Below are 18,690 nucleotides of genomic sequence, written 5' to 3'. Positions count from 1 at the left end.
CTGCAAGAGCACCGGGCACATTCGTCGCGACTGCAAAGTGCCGCGCTGTAGTCGATGTCGTCGTTTCGGCCACGTCGATGCTGATTGCGCAAAGACGTACGCCAGCGTAGGCGGACCAGTACAGGCAAACGACATATCGGACCACCTGATGGACGAGGAAGACTCAGAGGAAACAGCAAGGACGAGCCGTAACCTGGTTACGCAAGGTGCATCGTCGAACTTTCAAGGGGAACAACTAATTGACGGCGGAGATAAACCCGCAGACAAGCGGCGACATGACGACGCAGAAGGCGGGAACGAGAAGGATGAGGCAAGCACTACGGGCCACCCCTCTCCCGGAGGAGGCGAGAAACCACCCACCGAGCCGGCACCAGTCACCGTGATGGACAGCGACAGTATTAGTGCCGCTGCAAAGCGACCTCACGACGCAGGCGAAAATGAGAAGGAGCTTAGTGTCGTTGCTGCAGACGAGCCGCCAGCCAAGACGACTGTTGGACGGCGTCCTTCATTTCGACCGCTGCCGAACACTTCGGCGGCGCGCAAGACGGCGGAAACGCCGCCTATGCCGCCGTGAGGACCGCCCTGTGCTAGCACACTCCGGATCAAACCGCAGTTGTGAGGTAAGCGCCATGCCCCCGGTTTTCTTTCCCGCCTTGCTATGATGACTATGGATAAGTCCATTCGCGTGGCAACATTAAATGTCCGAGGGCTTGCCTCAAGGAGGAAGCAGAGTCAACTGTACCGCCTGTTAAGCGACTTTGACCTTGACATTCTAGCAGTGCAGGAGACGAAAGTCGAGGGCGACGTGGAAACCGGGGGCATGGTGCAGCAATTCGTAGCGCGATACTGTGCTATTGTGAGCCATTCCGTGGGATATTCTTCAGGCTGCGCATTGTTGGTCCGACATAGTCTAGGAGCTAAAATAGAAGCCGTTACGTCATGCACGTCAGGACGGTTTATTGTATGTGATTTCTTGTTGTCGTCCTTGGAGTGGCGTGTAATCTGTTTGTATGCGCCGACTGTTGCCGGGGAAAGGTGCAGGTTTTTTGAACAGCTAAAACAGTATACCCAGTGTAATAGGTTGGTCATTCTTATTGGCGATTTCAACTGCGTTCTTTCATCCCGGGACAAAACTAGCACCCGACCGTACAAGGATGCAAGCACGACTGCCCTAAATGAAATAATAGGGAACAGTAGTTTGGCGGATGTGGCTGAATGCCTTGGTGGTGGAAGAAATACGCAGTACACCCATTTTCAGGCTTCGAGCCACGCTCGTTTGGATAGAGCATACGTAAGCCTTGATTTGGTACCCTTTTGCAAGGAGTACCGAGTGAGCGCTGTTTCATTTACTGATCACTGCTTAGTCAGTTTTCTAGTAGCAAGCACGAAAGAAAGGAAAAGAAGCTTCGAGTGGCAGTTATGGAAATTGAATTCAAAATTACTGGATGATGAAATTTTTATGGCAGACGTGACGACGCAAGTTGATGCAATGAAACATATGGGTAATACGACGTACAGAGAAAAATGGGAGAACTTCAAGCAGACAGTTAAAATGAAAGCATTGGAGCGGGCGAGCGCTATACACAGACAAAAGGGGGCAGAGGAAAAAACGATGCGCAGAAACTTGGAAAAATTGATCAGTGAAGAGTGTAGTAGACCCGGCATGTTCATGGACGATATTCGCGCACTAAAGCATAAAATAGAACAGTTCGACATCGAAAGATACCACGGTGCTCTGGTGCGAGCGAGAGCTGAAAAGCTGATAGCGGGGGAAGCTCCGTCAAAAAGAGCGTTGGGCGCAGAAAAGTGGCACGCGCGGCGCAATCAGATAGTGGAAATTGAAGTTGGTGGAAAAGTTAGTGACACAGCAGAAGATATTGAGCGCGCTTTCTTCGAGCACTACAGTGGGTTATTTGCCAACTGCTCAGTTGACATTGATCGTTTCAAGAAGGACTTCCTTTTGTTGATGCCCAGCCTAGACGACAGTACGAAGGAATTATTGGAGGCAGCTATCTCAGTAGAGGAGGTGAAAAACGCTATTGAAAGCTTGCAGCCGGGGAAGTCTCCGGGCCCGGATGGTCTGACCTCAGCCTTTTATAAACGTCTAAAAAGAACAATTTCACCAGTTTTAGCTGCTGTCTATAATGAGGCATTCGATCTCAATGTACTGCCGCCTTCCTTCACATCCTCCCACACTGTTCTTATACCGAAATCAGAAGACCCCTCTGTATTGCGCAGAGTAACTTCTTACCGTCCAATTTGCCTCACAAATGGAGACTATAAGATAATGATGAAAATTTTGGCTAAGCGATTGCAGACAGTCATTACTGACCTGGTGGGGCCGCATCAAACGTGCGGAATTAAAGGCCGATCTATTTTCTCAAATATACATGTAGCGCGTAGTATCCTTGAGTGCTGCGACGCAATGGGCACACAAGTGGCAATGATCCAAATTGATCTGGAGAAAGCTTTCGATAGGGTGCCTCATGAAATTCTTCTGTGCATTCTAGATCATGTGAATGTGGGTAGAATTATTCGAGGCGGGGTCGCCATGGCGTACCAGGATTGCACGACAAGTCTAATTGTCACCAAGGTTGTGGGTACACGCATTCCAGTCAAACGCTCGGTGCGCCAGGGTTGCCCTCTTTCGCCACTGTTGTTTTGTTTGTATATAGAGTCATTTTGTTTGAGCGTGATACAGAGCGATTGTATGCGCGGTTTTAAACTACATCAGTTAGAAGTCCGACTGTTGGCTTATGCGGATGATATAGCCATGTTTTGTAATGATTACGACAGTGTAACACAGGCTGTTAAGTGTGTTAAAAGTTTTTGTGCGGCCAGTGGCAGCGCGGTAAACTGGAGTAAGTGCCTGGGATTCTGGCACGGGGATTGGCCGGAGGCCCCAGACACTTTTGCCAACATGAGTTTTACTACGACTCCTGTTAAATACTTGGGAGTTCCTCTTGAGTGTTACAAAGACAGCGAAGCCTACTGGAGGAGTGAAGTGGATAAAATGAGGGAAAGAGTGAATAAATGGAATGGCTGGAATTGGTCAATGTTCTCGAGAGCCACAATTTGCAACATATTTTTAGTGAGCAAACTTTGGTATGTCCTTCAAGTCTTGCATTGCTCCAGGGTTCATATCCAAAAATTTCATCGGGTGTTTGCAGTGTTCGTGTGGGCATCTTCCTGGGAAAGATCAAGCCGCACCAATTTATTTCTACGAGTTCGAAATGGAGGACCCAGTTTGTCACATTTGTTTTTGAGACAGGTTGTCAATCGGTATTTATTTCTTCGGGACGTTAAGCACCCGTTTCTACACACTGTCTGTCAACTTCGCCTGGGGAAGCACTTGCCTAATATGGTTGTCTCTGCTGGCAGTATGCCCGGTGGAGTGCATGGTTTTCTACGCGAAGTTGTGGTTTCATGTAGGTTTTTGATGGCGCGGTTTTCACTGCAATACCTGAGTGAAGTCAACCGGAAAAAACTGTATAAAGACCTCTGTAGTGTGGTTCTCCCCGTGCCTTTATATCGGTCCCTTTACAGGGAAGGTATAGGTAACAAGGTACTAAAGCGTGTTAAGGCAATGTTAGTCCCGTCTGGTGTTAAGACTTTCTTTTTCAAATTACACACTGGAACTCTGACTGTCAAGCCGTGGATGGCTGAAAAAGGTTTTTTTGTTCCCTGGGGTACTCACTGTATAATATGCAGAAAGGAGGAGACAATTGAGCATGTGTTCCTTGAATGCTGGGATGCTGTGTTCCTTTGGGATGTGCTTCAGCGCACAATCAAAAAAGAATTTCCGCTTGATGGGTACGGAATTCGCTACTTGCCAATTGAAAGTGATGACGGTACCCCATTTGATTTCATCATGCTAATAGCCCTACACAGTATTTGGAAATGCAGAATGGCAGTAAGGCACGCCGATCTCGATGCAAGACCGGCACGTCAATATTTCAAAGAAAGCATAAGCAACTTTGTTCAGGAGAAAAAGATGCTGGAATGTAGTCCAGAGTGGCTGTCACGTGTTGAGTTATTATTGGCGATGAAGGAATTTTAGCATGAGCGTGACCGCACAAGCTGAGCGGCCGTTGTTTTAACAAAGATGTTGATTGTGTTTTAGTGCTTAAGTATGAATATGTGCTTTTTTTTTCATGTGGGTCAAAATGCCGGCAATAAAGAAAAAAAAAAAAGGGGGCGTAGCTCAGTGGTAGAGCATTCGACTGCAGATCGAGAGGTCCCCGGTTCAAACCCGGGTGCCCCCTTTCGCTTTTGTTTCAGCCGGCTCTCTTGTTTTCTTCTTTATAGGAACAATTTGCCTCGCTGCCCTCTGTCTCGGGGGCGTAGCTCAGTGGTAGAGCATTCGACTGCAGATCGAGAGGTCCCCGGTTCAAACCCGGGTGCCCCCTTTCGCTTGTGTTTCAGCCGGCTCTCTTGTTTTCTTCTTTATAGGAACAATTTGCCTCGCTGCCCTCTGCCTCGGGGGCGTAGCTCAGTGGTAGAGCATTCGACTGCAGATCGAGAGGTCCCCGGTTCAAACCCGGGTGCCCCCTTTCGCTTGTGTTTCAGCCGGCTCTCTTGTTTTCTTCTTTATAGGAACAATTTGCCTCGCTGCCCTCTGTCTCGGGGGCGTAGCTCAGTGGTAGAGCATTCGACTGCAGATCGAGAGGTCCCCGGTTCAAACCCGGGTGCCCCCTTTCGCTTTTGTTTCAGCCGGCTCTCTTGTTTTCTTCTTTATAGGAACAATTTGCCTCGCTGCCCTCTGCCTCGGGGGCGTAGCTCAGTGGTAGAGCATTCGACTGCAGATCGAGAGGTCCCCGGTTCAAACCCGGGTGCCCCCTTTCGCTTTTGTTTCAGCCGGCTCTCTTGTTTTCTTCTTTATAGGAACAATTTGCCTCGCTGCCCTCTGCCTCGGGGGCGTAGCTCAGTGGTAGAGCATTCGACTGCAGATCGAGAGGTCCCCGGTTCAAACCCGGGTGCCCGCTTTCGTTTCAGCCGGCTCTCTTGTTTTCTTCTTTATAGGAACAATTTGCCTCGCTGCCCTCTGTCTCGGGGGCGTAGCTCAGTGGTAGAGCATTCGACTGCAGATCGAGAGGTCCCCGGTTCAATCCCGGGTGCCCCCTTTCGCTTGTGTTTCAGCCGGCTCTCTTGTTTTCTTCTTTATAGGAACAATTTGCCTCGCTGCCCTCTGTCTCGGGGGCGTAGCTCAGTGGTAGAGCATTCGACTGCAGATCGAGAGGTCCCCGGTTCAAACCCGGGTGCCCGCTTTTGTTTCAGCCGGCTCTCTTGTTTTCTTCTTTATAGGAACAATTTGCCTCGCTGCCCTCTGCCTCGGGGGCGTAGCTCAGTGGTAGAGCATTCGACTGCAGATCGAGAGGTCCCCGGTTCAAACCCGGGTGCCCCCTTTCGCTTGTGTTTCAGCCGGCTCTCTTGTTTTCTTCTTTATAGGAACAATTTGCCTCGCTGCCCTCTGTCTCGGGGGCGTAGCTCAGTGGTAGAGCATTCGACTGCAGATCGAGAGGTCCCCGGTTCAAACCCGGGTGCCCCCTTTCGCTTTTGTTTCAGCCGGCTCTCTTGTTTTCTTCTTTATAGGAACAATTTGCCTCGCTGCCCTCTGTCTCGGGGGCGTAGCTCAGTGGTAGAGCATTCGACTGCAGATCGAGAGGTCCCCGGTTCAAACCCGGGTGCCCCCTTTCGCTTGTGTTTCAGCCGGCTCTCTTGTTTTCTTCTTTATAGGAACAATTTGCCTCGCTGCCCTCTGCCTCGGGGGCGTAGCTCAGTGGTAGAGCATTCGACTGCAGATCGAGAGGTCCCCGGTTCAAACCCGGGTGCCCCCTTTCGCTTGTGTTTCAGCCGGCTCTCTTGTTTTCTTCTTTATAGGAACAATTTGCCTCGCTGCCCTCTGCCTCGGGGGCGTAGCTCAGTGGTAGAGCATTCGACTGCAGATCGAGAGGTCCCCGGTTCAAACCCGGGTGCCCCCTTTCGCTTGTGTTTCAGCCGGCTCTCTTGTTTTCTTCTTTATAGGAACAATTTGCCTCGCTGCCCTCTGCCTCGGGGGCGTAGCTCAGTGGTAGAGCATTCGACTGCAGATCGAGAGGTCCCCGGTTCAAACCCGGGTGCCCCCTTTCGCTTGTGTTTCAGCCGGCTCTCTTGTTTTCTTCTTTATAGGAACAATTTGCCTCGCTGCCCTCTGCCTCGGGGGCGTAGCTCAGTGGTAGAGCATTCGACTGCAGATCGAGAGGTCCCCGGTTCAAACCCGGGTGCCCCCTTTCGCTTGTGTTTCAGCCGGCTCTCTTGTTTTCTTCTTTATAGGAACAATTTGCCTCGCTGCCCTCTGTCTCGGGGGCGTAGCTCAGTGGTAGAGCATTCGACTGCAGATCGAGAGGTCCCCGGTTCAAACCCGGGTGCCCCCTTTCGCTTTTGTTTCAGCCGGCTCTCTTGTTTTCTTCTTTATAGGAACAATTTGCCTCGCTGCCCTCTGTCTCGGGGGCGTAGCTCAGTGGTAGAGCATTCGACTGCAGATCGAGAGGTCCCCGGTTCAAACCCGGGTGCCCCCTTTCGCTTTTGTTTCAGCCGGCTCTCTTGTTTTCTTCTTTATAGGAACAATTTGCCTCGCTGCCCTCTGTCTCGGGGGCGTAGCTCGACTTCCGGCCACCGAGCGTGACGGACGCGTTATCATGAGCTCCGTCGGAGCGGTTTCAGCGGCCCAGTCGGGCCGCGGTAACAGGTTTTTTGCGGCTACTGCCGAAGATTATCAGGTCATTCTGCCCAATCTGCCATCCGGACGCATCGTCGCCGACACCGTTTTCATGCACGGCGATCCAAGAGCCCGGCCGTATCGTGTTGAAGACTACCGGGACACTTTGGCCAACCTTGGTGCGCTTCCCGACGTTGTGGCGTTGGGGGCGTATCAAATGAACCACGTGTGGGCTGTGACAATGACAACTGCTGATGCTGCTCAGAAGCTGCTTTTGGCCGTCGACGTGAAGGTAAAGGATCGCCCATGTTTGCTCATTGATCCGAATAACCGAGAGGTTCGCGTAAAGCTGCACTGGTTGCTGCATGGCGTTACCGACGAAGACGTTCGCGTGGCACTGTCGCCCTACGGGAAGGCGTTGGAAGTGACCCGGGAGAAGTGGCGGGCGCTCGGTGTCACTGAAAAAGGGTCGACGACTCGTACAGTTGGACTAAAATTGCATGCCGACGTCAAAATAGACGATATTCCGCATCAGCTCAAGATAGCCGGAGAGCTAACTCTTGTTGTTGTGCCGGGCCGCGCTCCTCTGTGTCTGCGCTGCAAGAGCACCGGGCACATACGTCGCGACTGCAAAGTGCCGCGCTGTAGTCGTTGTCGTCGTTTCGGCCACGTCGATGCTGATTGCTCAAAGACGTACGCCAGCGTAGCCGGACCAGTGCAGGCAAACGACATATCGGACCACCTGATGGACGAGGAAGACTAAGAGGAAACAGCAAGGACGAGCCGTAACCTGGTTACGCAAGGTGCATCGTCGAACTTTCAAGGCTAACAACTAATTGACGGCGGAGATAAACCCGCAGACAAGCGGCGACATGACGACGCAGAAGGCGGGAACGAGAAGGATGAGGCAAGCACTACGGGCCACCCCTCTCCCGGAGGAGGCGAGAAACCACCCACCGAGCCGGCACCAGTCACCGTGATGGACAGCGACAGTATTAGTGCCGCTGCAAAGCGACCTCACGACGCAGGCGAAAATGGGAAGGAGCTTAGTGTCGTTGCTGCAGACGAGCCGCCAGCCAAGACGACTGTTGGACGGCGTCCTTCATTTCGACCGCTGCCGAACACTTCGGCGGCGCGCAAGACGGCGGATACGCCGCCTATGCCGCCGTGAGGACCGCCCTGTGCTAGCACACTCCGGATCAAACCGCAGTTGTGAGGTAAGCGTCATGCCCCCGGTTTTCTTTCCCGCCTTGCTATGATGACTATGGATAAGTCCATTCGCGTGGCAACATTAAATGTCCGAGGGCTTGCCTCAAGGAGGAAGCAGAGTCAACTGTACCGCCTGTTAAGCGACTTTGACCTTGACATTCTAGCAGTGCAGGAGACGAAAGTCGAGGGCGACGTGGAAACCGGGGGCATGGTGCAGCAATTCGTAGCGCGATACTGTGCTATTGTGAGCCATTCCGTGGGATATTCTTCAGGCTGCGCATTGTTGGTCCGACATAGTCTAGGAGCTAAAATAGAAGCCGTTACGTCATGCACGTCAGGACGGTTTATTGTATGTGATTTCTTGTTGTCGTCCTTGGAGTGGCGTGTAATCTGTTTGTATGCGCCGACTGTTGCCGGGGAAAGGTGCAGGTTTTTTGAACAGCTAAAACAGTATACCCAGTGTAATAGGTTGGTCATTCTTATTGGCGATTTCAACTGCGTTCTTTCATCCCGGGACAAAACTAGCACCCGACCGTACAAGGATGCAAGCACGACTGCCCTAAATGAAATAATAGCGAACAGTAGTTTGGCGGATGTGGCTGAATGCCTTGGTGGTGGAAGAAATACGCAGTACACCCATTTTCAGGCTTCGAGCCACGCTCGTTTGGATAGAGCATACGTAAGCCTTGATTTGGTACCCTTTTGCAAGGAGTACCGAGTGAGCGCTGTTTCATTTACTGATCACTGCTTAGTCAGTTTTCTAGTAGCAAGCACGAAAGAAAGGAAAAGAAGCTTCGAGTGGCAGTTATGGAAATTGAATTCAAAATTACTGGATGATGAAATTTTTATGGCAGACGTGACGACGCAAGTTGATGCAATGAAACATATGGGTAATACGACGTACAGAGAAAAATGGGAGAACTTCAAGCAGACAGTTAAAATGAAAGCATTGGAGCGGGCGAGCGCTATACGCAGACAAAAGGGGGCAGAGGAAAAAACGATGCGCAGAAACTTGGAAAAATTGATCAGTGAAGAGTGTAGTAGACCCGGCATGTTCATGGACGATATTCGCGCACTAAAGCATAAAATAGAACAGTTCGACATCGAAAGATACCACGGTGCTCTGGTGCGAGCGAGAGCTGAAAAGCTGATAGCGGGGGAAGCTCCGTCAAAAAGAGCGTTGGGCGCAGAAAAGTGGCACGCGCGGCGCAATCAGATAGTGGAAATTGAAGTTGGTGGAAAAGTTAGTGACACAGCAGAAGATATTGAGCGCGCTTTCTTCGAGCACTACAATGGGTTATTTGCCAACTGCTCAGTTGACATTGATCGTTTCAAGAAGGACTTCCTTTTGTTGATGCCCAGCCTAGACGACAGTACGAAGGAATTATTGGAGGCAGCTATCTCAGTAGAGGAGGTGAAAAACGCTATTGAAAGCTTGCAGCCGGGGAAGTCTCCGGGCCCGGATGGTCTGACCTCAGCCTTTTATAAACGTCTAAAAAGAACAATTTCACCAGTTTTAGCTGCTGTCTATAATGAGGCATTCGATCTCAATGTACTGCCGCCTTCCTTCACATCCTCCCACACTGTTCTTATACCGAAATCAGAAGACCCGTCTGGATTGCGCAGAGTAACTTCTTACCGTCCAATTTGCCTCACAAATGGAGACTATAAGATAATGATGAAAATTTTGGCTAAGCGATTGCAGAGAGTCATTACTGACCTGGTGGGGCCGCATCAAACGTGCGGTATTAAAGGCCGATCTATTTTCTCAAATATACATGTAGCGCGTAGTATCCTTGAGTGCTGCGACGCAATGGGCACACAAGTGGCAATGATCCAAATTGATCTGGAGAAAGCTTTCGATAGGGTGCCTCATGAAATTCTTCTGTGCATTCTAGATCATGTAAATGTGGGTAGAATCATTCGAGGCGGGGTCGCCATGGCGTACCAGGATTGCACGACAAGTCTAATTGTCAACAAGGTTGTGGGTTCACGCATTCCAGTCAAACGCTCGGTGCGCCAGGGTTGCCCTCTTTCGCCACTGTTGTTTTGTTTGTATATAGAGTCATTTTGTTTGAGCGTGATACAGAGCGATTGTATGCGCGGTTTTAAACTACATGAGTTAGAAGTCCGACTGTTGGCTTATGCGGATGATATAGCCATGTTTTGTAATGATTACGACAGTGTAACACAGGCTGTTAAGTGTGTTAAAAGTTTTTGTGCGGCCAGTGGCAGCGCGGTAAACTGGAGTAAGTGCCTGGGATTCTGGCACGGGGATTGGCCGGAGGCCCCAGACACTTTTGCCAACATGAGTTTTACTACGACTCCTGTTAAATACTTGGGAGTTCCTCTTGAGTGTTACAAAGACAGCGAGGCCTACTGGAGGAGTGAAGTGGATAAAATGAGGGAAAGAGTGAATAAATGGAATGGATGGAATTGGTCAATGTTCTCGAGAGCCACAATTTGCAACATATTTTTAGTGAGCAAACTTTGGTATGTCCTTCAAGTCTTGCATTGCTCCAGGGTTCATATCCAAAAATTTCATCGGCTGTTTGCAGTGTTCGTGTGGGCATCTTCCTGGGAAAGATCAAGCCGCACCAATTTATTTCTACGAGTTCGAAATGGAGGACTCAGTTTGTCACATTTGTTTTTGAGACAGGTTGTCAATCGGTATTTATTTCTTCGGGACGTTAAGCACCCGTTTCTACACACTGTCTGTCAACTTCGCCTGGGGAAGCACTTGCCTAATATGGTTGTCTCTGCTGGCAGTATGCCCGGTGGAGTGCATGGTTTTCTACGCGAAGTTGTGGTTTCATGTAGGTTTTTGATGGCGCGGTTTTCACTCCAATACCTGAGTGAAGTCAACCGGAAAAAATTGTATAAAGACCTCTGTAGTGTGGTTCTCCCCGTGCCTTTATATCGGTCCCTTTACAGGGAAGGTATAGGTAACAAGGTACTAAAGCGTGTTAAGGCAATGTTAGTCCCGTCTGGTGTTAAGACTTTCTTTTTCAAATTACACACTGGAACTCTGACTGTCAAACCGTGGATGGCTGAAAAAGGTTTTTTGTTCCCTGGGGTACTCACTGTATAATATGCAGAAAGGAGGAGACAATTGAGCATGTGTTCATTGAATGCTGGGATGCTGTGTTCCTTTGGGATGTGCTTCAGCGCACAATCAAAAAAGAATTTCCGCTTGATGGGTACGGAATTCGCTACTTGCCAATTGAAAGTGATGACGGTACCCCATTTGATTTGATCATGCTATTAGCCCTACACAGTATTTGGAAATGCAGAATGGCAGTACGGCACGCCGATCTCGATGCAAGACCGGCACGTCAATATTTCAAAGAAAGCATAAGCAACTTTGTTCAGGAGAAAAAGATGCTGGAATGTAGTCCAGAGTGGCTGTCACGTGTTGAGTTATTATTGGCGATGAAGGAATTTTAGCATGAGCGTGACCGCACAAGCTGAGCGGCCGTTGTTTTAACAAAGATGTTGATTGTGTTTTAGTGCTTGTGTATGAGTATGTGCTTTCTTTTCATGTGGGTCAGAATACCGGCAATAAAGAAAAAAAAAAAGGGGCGTAGCTCAGTGGTAGAGCATTCGACTGCAGATCGAGAGGTCCCCGGTTCAAACCCGGGTGCCCCCTTTCGCTTTTGTTTCAGCCGGCTCTCTTGTTTTCTTCTTTATAGGAACAATTTGCCTCGCTGCCCTCTGTCTCGGGGGCGTAGCTCAGTGGTAGAGCATTCGACTGCAGATCGAGAGGTCCCCGGTTCAAACCCGGGTGCCCCCTTTCGCTTTTGTTTCAGCCGGCTCTCTTGTTTTCTTCTTTATAGGAACAATTTGCCTCGCTGCCCTCTGTCTCGGGGGCGTAGCTCAGTGGTAGAGCATTCGACTGCAGATCGAGAGGTCCCCGGTTCAAATCCGGGTGCCCCCTTTCGCTTTTGTTTCAGCCGGCTCTCTTGTTTTCTTCTTTATAGGAACAATTTGCCTCGCTGCCCTCTGTCTCGGGGGCGTAGCTCAGGGATTCGACTTCCGGCCACCGAGCGTGACGGACGTGCGATGACGGGCTCCGTTGGAGCAGCTACAGCGGTCATGTCTGGCCGCGGAAACAGGGCTTTTGCCTCGGATGAAGAGTATCAGGTGATTCTGCCTACCCTTCCTACAGGACGTGTTGTGTTAAACACAGTTTTTTTGCACGCTGACGTGCGGGCCCGTCCTTATCGGGTCGAAGATTTCAGGGATGCGCTGGCTCAGCTGATGCTGCTCCCCGAGGTTATCGCCTTGGGGGCGTATCGCATGAGCCATGTATGGGCTGTTACTTTCGCGAGTGCTGAGGCGGTGACGAAAATTCTTTCTGCCGGAGACCTGAAAGTCAAGGACCGCCGCTGTCTCGTCATCGACCCGGCAAACCAGGACGTCCGCGTCAAGCTGCACTGGCTGCTGCACAACGTGCCCGACGAAGACGTGAGGGTAGCCTTTGCTCCGTACGGCAAGGTGAGCGAAGTCTCCAAGGAGCGGTGGCGCGTCCAGGGTGTCGCCAGCAAGGGGTCGACGACACGCTTGGTTTCATTGAAAATGAACCCTGGCGTGAAGCTGGAAGACCTCCCTCACGAAGTCAGGGTTGGCGGTGAGCTGGCTCTCGTGGTTGTACCGGGCAGAGCTCCGCTGTGTCTGCGCTGCCACGGTACTGGGCACATTCGCCGTGAGTGCAAGGTTCCACGATGCGGCGCCTGTCGTCGCTACGGGCACGAAGAAAGCAGCTGCGTACGCACGTACGCGAGTGCTGCCGTCCCAGTCAACACTGACATTTCGTCCGAACTTGTCATGGACGAGGCTGACGCGGAAGACGCTGCAGCAGAGGCAGGGGACAGCGTGGAGAAGGCCCCTGCTGTGCCCCCTACGGAAATATCCACAAGCGTAGAGGAGCCCAGCAGTAAGCGGCAGCAACAGGTAGCGCAGCCTGCAGAAGTCAAGGCGCCAACGGACGAAGTCTTGAGCGGTGGGGCGTCAGCTCCCGTCGTTCCCCAGCATGGTGACAGCATGGAAGTGTCACATGCATCAACCAGCAACCAAGCAGGGAAGCGACCGCACGAGCACAGTGCGAATGGAGAGCCCAAAGTGAGCGAAGGCGACGAGCCGCCGCAGAAGACTGTTGGTGTCAGACGACCGACGTTGAAACCGCGGCCGAATGTACAGGCCGATCAACGAGCGGCGGCTAAGCCGCCGCCTTAGTTGGAGTGAGTGCCCTGTGAGTGGTTTCTGTGGGCGTGAGATGGCCTTTTTCGGTAACGGACTGCATGGGCTGATTTTCCAGTCCATACGCAAGAGGCACTTGTGCAAGAGACTTTGGATTACCGGCACCGCACCCATCGAGCACCTCAGACTAGGCAAGTCACCCGCACCGTCGCCTTGTGTCCCGAGGTATGCACCATATGGCTCCTGTACCTAAACTAGATGGCTTCTACACCTCTTAGAGCGTTGCGCATTGCAACAATTAATGTCAGGGGACTGGCTTCCAAGAAGCGTCAGTACCAGCTAAGCCGGCTGTTCGTTGATAATGACCTAGACATAATAGCCGTACAGGAGACGAAAGTCGAAAGACAGGAACAGGCGGACCTTATGGTGCAGCCTTTTACGGCACGCTACAATGTTTGTGTGTGCCATTCTTCTGGCACATCGGGCGGTTGTGCTGTATTTATTAGGAATTCTCTGGGGATTGTCGAGCAGAATTTAACTGTGTGTCAAACTGGCCGTTTGGTTGTAGTGGATTTTTTTTATTGCAATTTGCTATGGAGAGTCATATGCGTGTATGCTCCTAACAGGGAGAACGAGCGCAAGGAATTTTTTGAGCGCGTTGAACAATATGTGTGCTGTGAGCGGTTAATTGTGCTTTTGGGCGACTTTAACTGCGTTTGTAAAGCAGAGGATAGAATTACAAAAAGACTCCTTCGTGACAAAAGTGCGGAATTGTTGAATTCGATTGTGCAAGAAAATGGTTTAGATGATGTTGCTGAAGTTCTTTCGGTAGCGCCGCATTTTACTCACTTCCAGGGTGAAAGTCACGCGAGACTTGACAGAGCGTATGTGTCGCTTCATCTGATTCCTTTGTGCAATAGCTACGAGGTAAAACACATGTCTTTTACCGACCACAGCTTAGTTACGTTTACCCTGGGGAACAAAGACAAGAAATCTCGTTTTTCGTGGGACCTGTGGAAGTTTAACGCACAATTGCTCGAGGATGAACGCTTTGACATTAAAGTTAATGAATGCATTAAAGCATTGCTATCAGCAGAGCCTGGGAACTGGGTAATTAGGTGGGAAGATTTCAAAGAACAAGTGAAAATAAACGCGATTGAAAGGGCAAGCATCATATGCCACGATAAACGTGTTAAAGAAAAAGAACTACATTGCCAACTTGACTTGCTCGTAAGCCTGGAAAGTTCCCAGCCGGGAAGATATAAGAAAGAAATAAGAGATACAAAAAGTAAACTTGAGATTATCGAACAAGACAAGTATACAGCTGCCATGATACGGGCCCGTGCTGAACGTCTCTGGCTTGACCAAGTACCTACTAAACGCTCGCTTAGTGACGAAAAGAAGTACGCGACTCAGAACGAAGTAAGACAAATCAGGTACAGAAACGAGGTAACGAATGATAGCAAAGTGATTCAGTTGGCGTTTGTTGAGCAGTATCGGGAATTGCTTGGGCGGCGACGGCTTGAAGAAGAGGGGTTTGCAAACACGTTCTTGTCCCGTATGCCAAAACTAGGAGACGATATAAAACAAGGGCTGGAGGTACCAATCAGCGTAAGCGAAGTGGGAAGAGCAATCGAAGAGCTGAGTGCCGGAAAATCTCCCGGTCCTGACGGCTTAGGTAGTGAATTTTATAAGAAGTTCAAAGCCGAACTCACCCAAGCTCTCCACTGCGTCTTCACCGAAATTTATGAGACAAAGAAAATGCCACCATCGTTTAAAACAGCACACGTGGTTTTAATACCCAAGAGTGAGGACCAGGCTAAACTTCTGTCCGTTGGGGCTTATCGCCCGATAAGCCTAACCAACGTTGACTATAAAGTGTTTATGAAGATTCTTGCCAACAGACTGCAAAAGGTCATAAAGGACCTTGTAGGGCCCCACCAAACGTGCGGTATTAAAGGTCGCACCATTGGAACAAATGTGCACATTGCTAGAACTGTTCTTGAATGCTGCGATGCCTTCGGGGGCCGAGTTGCCATGATACAGCTTGACCTTGCAAAGGCCTTCGATCGAGTGTCGCACGACATTCTTTTCGCCATTCTAGAATATGCCAACGTCGGCTCTGTGATAATACAAGGTGTACAGATGGCGTACGACAACTGTGTTACCCGAATTATAGTGAACAAACAGCTGACTGAACCTGTACCTGTGTGTTCTTCGGTCAGGCAGGGTTGCCCGCTCTCGCCTTTGCTCTTTGCGATCTACCTTGAGCCTTTTCTGTTATCACTGTTGCACAATGATGGGATGTGCGGTTTCACTCTTCTGTCGGCGCAAGTAAAAGTGCTTGCTTACGCTGATGATATTGCTGTTTTTTGCGCGGATCAAGAAAGCGTTAAAGAAGTTGTGAAAGTCGCAGGGGAATATTGCAAAAAGACTGGGTCCGAAATTAACTGGGATAAGTGCATAGGTTTTTGGCACGGTGATTGGGACAGCACACCTGCCGTGTTTGCTAACATGAAATGGACGACCGCCCCTGCGAAGTACTTGGGGGTGCCCTTGGAGCACTATAAAAGCAGTACGGAGTTGTGGGGTGAGATAACGCAGAGTGCAAGGAGAAAAGCGGATGGCTGGAAAGGACGTGACCTTTCTGTTTTCGCGCGCGCAAGTGTGTGCAATGTATTTTTAATAGCCAGAATTTGGTATATATTGCAGTTCGTGCTCATTACCCGAGCAAACCTGCAGAAGCTGCATAGAGTGTTTGCTGTCTTTATTTGGAGCTCAAATTGGGAGCGAATAAGTCGAGTTAATCTGTTCCTTCCGGTCAAAAGGGGCGGCCTTGGTCTTTCTAATTTGTTTCTGAAGCAAGTTGTCTCAAGATTTTTGTTTCTACGTGATCAAACCGATCCCTTGCTGCGCACAATGTTGCAGGTGCGCTTAGGCAACGTGTTGCCGGAATTTGTTGTGTCCAGTTACCCGGCCACGAATCGTGCTGTAACAGGTTTTTTGCGTGAAGTTGTGGCAGCCTTTCGCACTTTGAGCGCTCACTTTTCTACACAGTATCTATCTGCTGTACCCAGGAAAAAACTGTACAAAGATTTGCTAGATATATTTATACCTGCTCCCTTATACCGTTCCTTTTGCTGCGGAGGCCCAGGCAAAGATGTGTTAAAGCGAGTTAAGAAGATGCCGGTAAGACCGACTGTGAAATCCTTTTTCTTTAAACTTCATACCGGTACCCTTCCGGTGAAAACATGGCTAAACGATAAAGGCATTTTTGTGCCCTGGACCACCGACTGCATACTCTGCAAAAAACCCGAGACCATCGAACATGTGTTTATCGACTGCTGGGACCCGGTTTTCCACTGGGACATCTTGCAAAGAACATTGAAGAAAGAACTACCTGTAACTCCTTATGGCATCCGGTTTCTACCTATAGAAAGTGAGGAGGTTCCTTACGACATGTTTATGCTACTGGGCCTCCACAGCATCTGGAAAACGAGAATGGCGGCCAGGCACGCCGACGCAAATGTGCGACCAGTGAGAGAAAACTTTATAGAAAGTGCAGTTTTCCTGAGAGATGTTCTCCGCAGTCAACCCCAGCCGCCGGACTGGGTGGCAGTTATGGATGAACTGATTAACATGAAAAAGTTTTAACCCATTGTCTCGGCCAAAGTGTGGCTAGAGATTTTTATGTTGTGTTTACCGGTAATAAAGAAAAAAAAAAAAGGGGGCGTAGCTCAGTTGTAGAGCATTCGACTGCAGATCGAGAGGTCCCCGGTTCAAACCCGGGTGCCCTCTTTCGCTTTTGTTTCAGCCGGCTCTCTTGTTTTCTTCTTTATAGGAACAATTTGCGTCGCTGCCCTCTGTCTCGGGGACGTAGCTCAGTGGTAGAGCATTCGACTGCAGATCGAGAGGTCCCCGGTTCAAACCCGGGTGCCCCCTTTCGCTTTTGTTTCAGCCGGCTCTCTTGTTTTCTTCTTTATAGGAACAATTTGCCTCGCTGCCCTCTGTCTCGGGGGCGTAGCTCAGTGGTAGGAAAAAATCGATCGCCCTTTTATTCCACATGTCTGGTGGGGTCCAACAATTTTCTTTATCACTGTCTGTAGTCTTCGCGCCAATACCTTCATGAAAATTTTGTAGTCCACATTAGTGAGTGCTATCGGTCGATATGCTGTAACAGATTTTAATTTCTCTATATCATCAGTTTTCGGTATGAGTACCGTATGGGAAGTCCCAAAAGACGGAGGCAAAAAGTTTATTCCATAGGCTTCGTTAAACATTGTACATAGCACCGGGGCAATTTCATGCTTAAATTCTTTATAAAATGCCGCACTGAATCCATCTGGTCCTGGTGATTTTCCGAGGTTTAATTCATCGATCTCATGCCCTACTTCGTTTTCAGTTATTTCTAGTTCCATTTTCTTTTTCCTTTCTTCGTCCAGCCGTGGCATTGCACCAAGAAACTGATGCTTAAATGCAACTGCGTCTGCCGGATGCCACGAAAAAAGCCTCTGGTAGAATTGTGTAAAGGCTGCTTCGATGTGGTCATTGTCTGCCGATAAGATACCCCTCACCCCCCCATTCTATTTTATCGATGTGATTACTTTCAGCGTGGGCTTTTTCTAAACCGAGAGCACGTTTTGATGGCGCTTCGCCAGCAGCTGCGTCTTCCGCCCTCGCCCTCACCAGTGCTCCGCGATAACGCCGTTCTTCCATGAGTTCTATCTTTTGCTTGGTTTTCCTGACATCTTCAATCCATTTCCCAGGCGCCTTGCATTCCTGCTTCAGCAACGTTTGCAGTAGTGCCTTTAACTCAGCTTCGTCTTGTTTTTCCTTATACCGGATACAAGTGGCCCTTTCTATTGCTTTGATTTTTAAAGATTCTTTGCTTAACTCCCACTGTTGCCATATCTTCAGGGTCTTGCACGGGTTTATTTTTCCTATTTCATCCTTTACTGCTCGGTAGTAGACATCGTCGCGAAGAAGCGTGTTGTTTAGCTTCCACATTTCCCATGAAAATGCCTTGCTTCGCTTGACACTTCCGAGGCACCACTCAACTAAACAGTGGTCTGAGAAGGACACTCCCACAACTTCGTACTGGCTGCATACAGGGGCAAGGTCAACTGATGTATAAATGCGGTCCAGCCGTGCATGGCTTGAGCCCTGAAAATGGGTGAACTTCACTGCCCGCGCACCCTCAAGACATTCAGCCACATCTTCGAGGTTTCCGTTATCAATAATTCTGATCAACACTTCAGTGCTCCTGTCTCGAAACCCCCGGATGCTTGACTTATCGCGAGCATTTAGGACACAATTGAAGTCACCTAAGACGATGAGCTGCCTCTCCGTGCAAACGCGTTCTAGGAGGCTTTGGAAAAAAGCAACTCTTTCCTCTACCCCATTCGGTGCATACACGACAACAATGCGCCACTCAATGCTATTCAGGGAAAAGTCAAGGACAATACACCGGCCAGACACACACGAAAAATATGCTTGCACCTCTAGCCCCGGGATCTTCTTTACAAAGAGCACGCAACCAGCAGATGTCCCCACTGCATGACTGACGACAGCAAAAAATCTAGTCG

General features: G+C 49.8%; 22 non-coding genes across 22 annotated transcripts; all 22 read left to right on the top strand.

Moving 5' to 3' along the window:
• Nucleotides 1–4,193: 4,193 nt before the first annotated feature.
• Nucleotides 4,194–4,265, top strand: TRNAC-GCA (transfer RNA cysteine (anticodon GCA)). The gene has a single exon. It is a non-coding gene; the product is annotated as a tRNA-Cys (tRNA).
• Nucleotides 4,266–4,337: 72 nt separating this feature from the next.
• TRNAC-GCA (transfer RNA cysteine (anticodon GCA)) lies at nt 4,338–4,409 on the top strand. The gene has a single exon. It is a non-coding gene; the product is annotated as a tRNA-Cys (tRNA).
• A 72-nt stretch (nt 4,410–4,481) lies between these two features.
• Nucleotides 4,482–4,553, top strand: TRNAC-GCA (transfer RNA cysteine (anticodon GCA)). Its single transcript has one exon. It is a non-coding gene; the product is annotated as a tRNA-Cys (tRNA).
• A 72-nt stretch (nt 4,554–4,625) lies between these two features.
• Nucleotides 4,626–4,697, top strand: TRNAC-GCA (transfer RNA cysteine (anticodon GCA)). Its single transcript has one exon. It is a non-coding gene; the product is annotated as a tRNA-Cys (tRNA).
• A 72-nt stretch (nt 4,698–4,769) lies between these two features.
• On the top strand, nt 4,770–4,841 carry TRNAC-GCA (transfer RNA cysteine (anticodon GCA)). The gene has a single exon. It is a non-coding gene; the product is annotated as a tRNA-Cys (tRNA).
• Nucleotides 4,842–4,913: 72 nt separating this feature from the next.
• On the top strand, nt 4,914–4,985 carry TRNAC-GCA (transfer RNA cysteine (anticodon GCA)). Its single transcript has one exon. It is a non-coding gene; the product is annotated as a tRNA-Cys (tRNA).
• Nucleotides 4,986–5,051: 66 nt separating this feature from the next.
• TRNAC-GCA (transfer RNA cysteine (anticodon GCA)) lies at nt 5,052–5,123 on the top strand. Its single transcript has one exon. It is a non-coding gene; the product is annotated as a tRNA-Cys (tRNA).
• A 72-nt stretch (nt 5,124–5,195) lies between these two features.
• On the top strand, nt 5,196–5,267 carry TRNAC-GCA (transfer RNA cysteine (anticodon GCA)). Its single transcript has one exon. It is a non-coding gene; the product is annotated as a tRNA-Cys (tRNA).
• Nucleotides 5,268–5,333: 66 nt separating this feature from the next.
• TRNAC-GCA (transfer RNA cysteine (anticodon GCA)) lies at nt 5,334–5,405 on the top strand. Its single transcript has one exon. It is a non-coding gene; the product is annotated as a tRNA-Cys (tRNA).
• Nucleotides 5,406–5,477: 72 nt separating this feature from the next.
• Nucleotides 5,478–5,549, top strand: TRNAC-GCA (transfer RNA cysteine (anticodon GCA)). The gene has a single exon. It is a non-coding gene; the product is annotated as a tRNA-Cys (tRNA).
• A 72-nt stretch (nt 5,550–5,621) lies between these two features.
• TRNAC-GCA (transfer RNA cysteine (anticodon GCA)) lies at nt 5,622–5,693 on the top strand. The gene has a single exon. It is a non-coding gene; the product is annotated as a tRNA-Cys (tRNA).
• Nucleotides 5,694–5,765: 72 nt separating this feature from the next.
• Nucleotides 5,766–5,837, top strand: TRNAC-GCA (transfer RNA cysteine (anticodon GCA)). Its single transcript has one exon. It is a non-coding gene; the product is annotated as a tRNA-Cys (tRNA).
• A 72-nt stretch (nt 5,838–5,909) lies between these two features.
• TRNAC-GCA (transfer RNA cysteine (anticodon GCA)) lies at nt 5,910–5,981 on the top strand. Its single transcript has one exon. It is a non-coding gene; the product is annotated as a tRNA-Cys (tRNA).
• Nucleotides 5,982–6,053: 72 nt separating this feature from the next.
• On the top strand, nt 6,054–6,125 carry TRNAC-GCA (transfer RNA cysteine (anticodon GCA)). The gene has a single exon. It is a non-coding gene; the product is annotated as a tRNA-Cys (tRNA).
• Nucleotides 6,126–6,197: 72 nt separating this feature from the next.
• Nucleotides 6,198–6,269, top strand: TRNAC-GCA (transfer RNA cysteine (anticodon GCA)). The gene has a single exon. It is a non-coding gene; the product is annotated as a tRNA-Cys (tRNA).
• A 72-nt stretch (nt 6,270–6,341) lies between these two features.
• Nucleotides 6,342–6,413, top strand: TRNAC-GCA (transfer RNA cysteine (anticodon GCA)). Its single transcript has one exon. It is a non-coding gene; the product is annotated as a tRNA-Cys (tRNA).
• Nucleotides 6,414–6,485: 72 nt separating this feature from the next.
• TRNAC-GCA (transfer RNA cysteine (anticodon GCA)) lies at nt 6,486–6,557 on the top strand. The gene has a single exon. It is a non-coding gene; the product is annotated as a tRNA-Cys (tRNA).
• Nucleotides 6,558–11,483: 4,926 nt separating this feature from the next.
• TRNAC-GCA (transfer RNA cysteine (anticodon GCA)) lies at nt 11,484–11,555 on the top strand. The gene has a single exon. It is a non-coding gene; the product is annotated as a tRNA-Cys (tRNA).
• A 72-nt stretch (nt 11,556–11,627) lies between these two features.
• On the top strand, nt 11,628–11,699 carry TRNAC-GCA (transfer RNA cysteine (anticodon GCA)). Its single transcript has one exon. It is a non-coding gene; the product is annotated as a tRNA-Cys (tRNA).
• Nucleotides 11,700–11,771: 72 nt separating this feature from the next.
• TRNAC-GCA (transfer RNA cysteine (anticodon GCA)) lies at nt 11,772–11,843 on the top strand. Its single transcript has one exon. It is a non-coding gene; the product is annotated as a tRNA-Cys (tRNA).
• A 4,988-nt stretch (nt 11,844–16,831) lies between these two features.
• Nucleotides 16,832–16,903, top strand: TRNAC-GCA (transfer RNA cysteine (anticodon GCA)). The gene has a single exon. It is a non-coding gene; the product is annotated as a tRNA-Cys (tRNA).
• A 72-nt stretch (nt 16,904–16,975) lies between these two features.
• TRNAC-GCA (transfer RNA cysteine (anticodon GCA)) lies at nt 16,976–17,047 on the top strand. The gene has a single exon. It is a non-coding gene; the product is annotated as a tRNA-Cys (tRNA).
• The last annotated feature ends 1,643 nt before the right edge of the window (nt 17,048–18,690 follow it).

This window comes from Amblyomma americanum, chromosome 1 (assembly GCF_052857255.1).
Source record: "Amblyomma americanum isolate KBUSLIRL-KWMA chromosome 1, ASM5285725v1, whole genome shotgun sequence".
Taxonomy (NCBI): Eukaryota; Metazoa; Arthropoda; class Arachnida; order Ixodida; family Ixodidae; genus Amblyomma; species Amblyomma americanum.
This window is presented reverse-complemented; position numbering and strand designations above follow the sequence as displayed.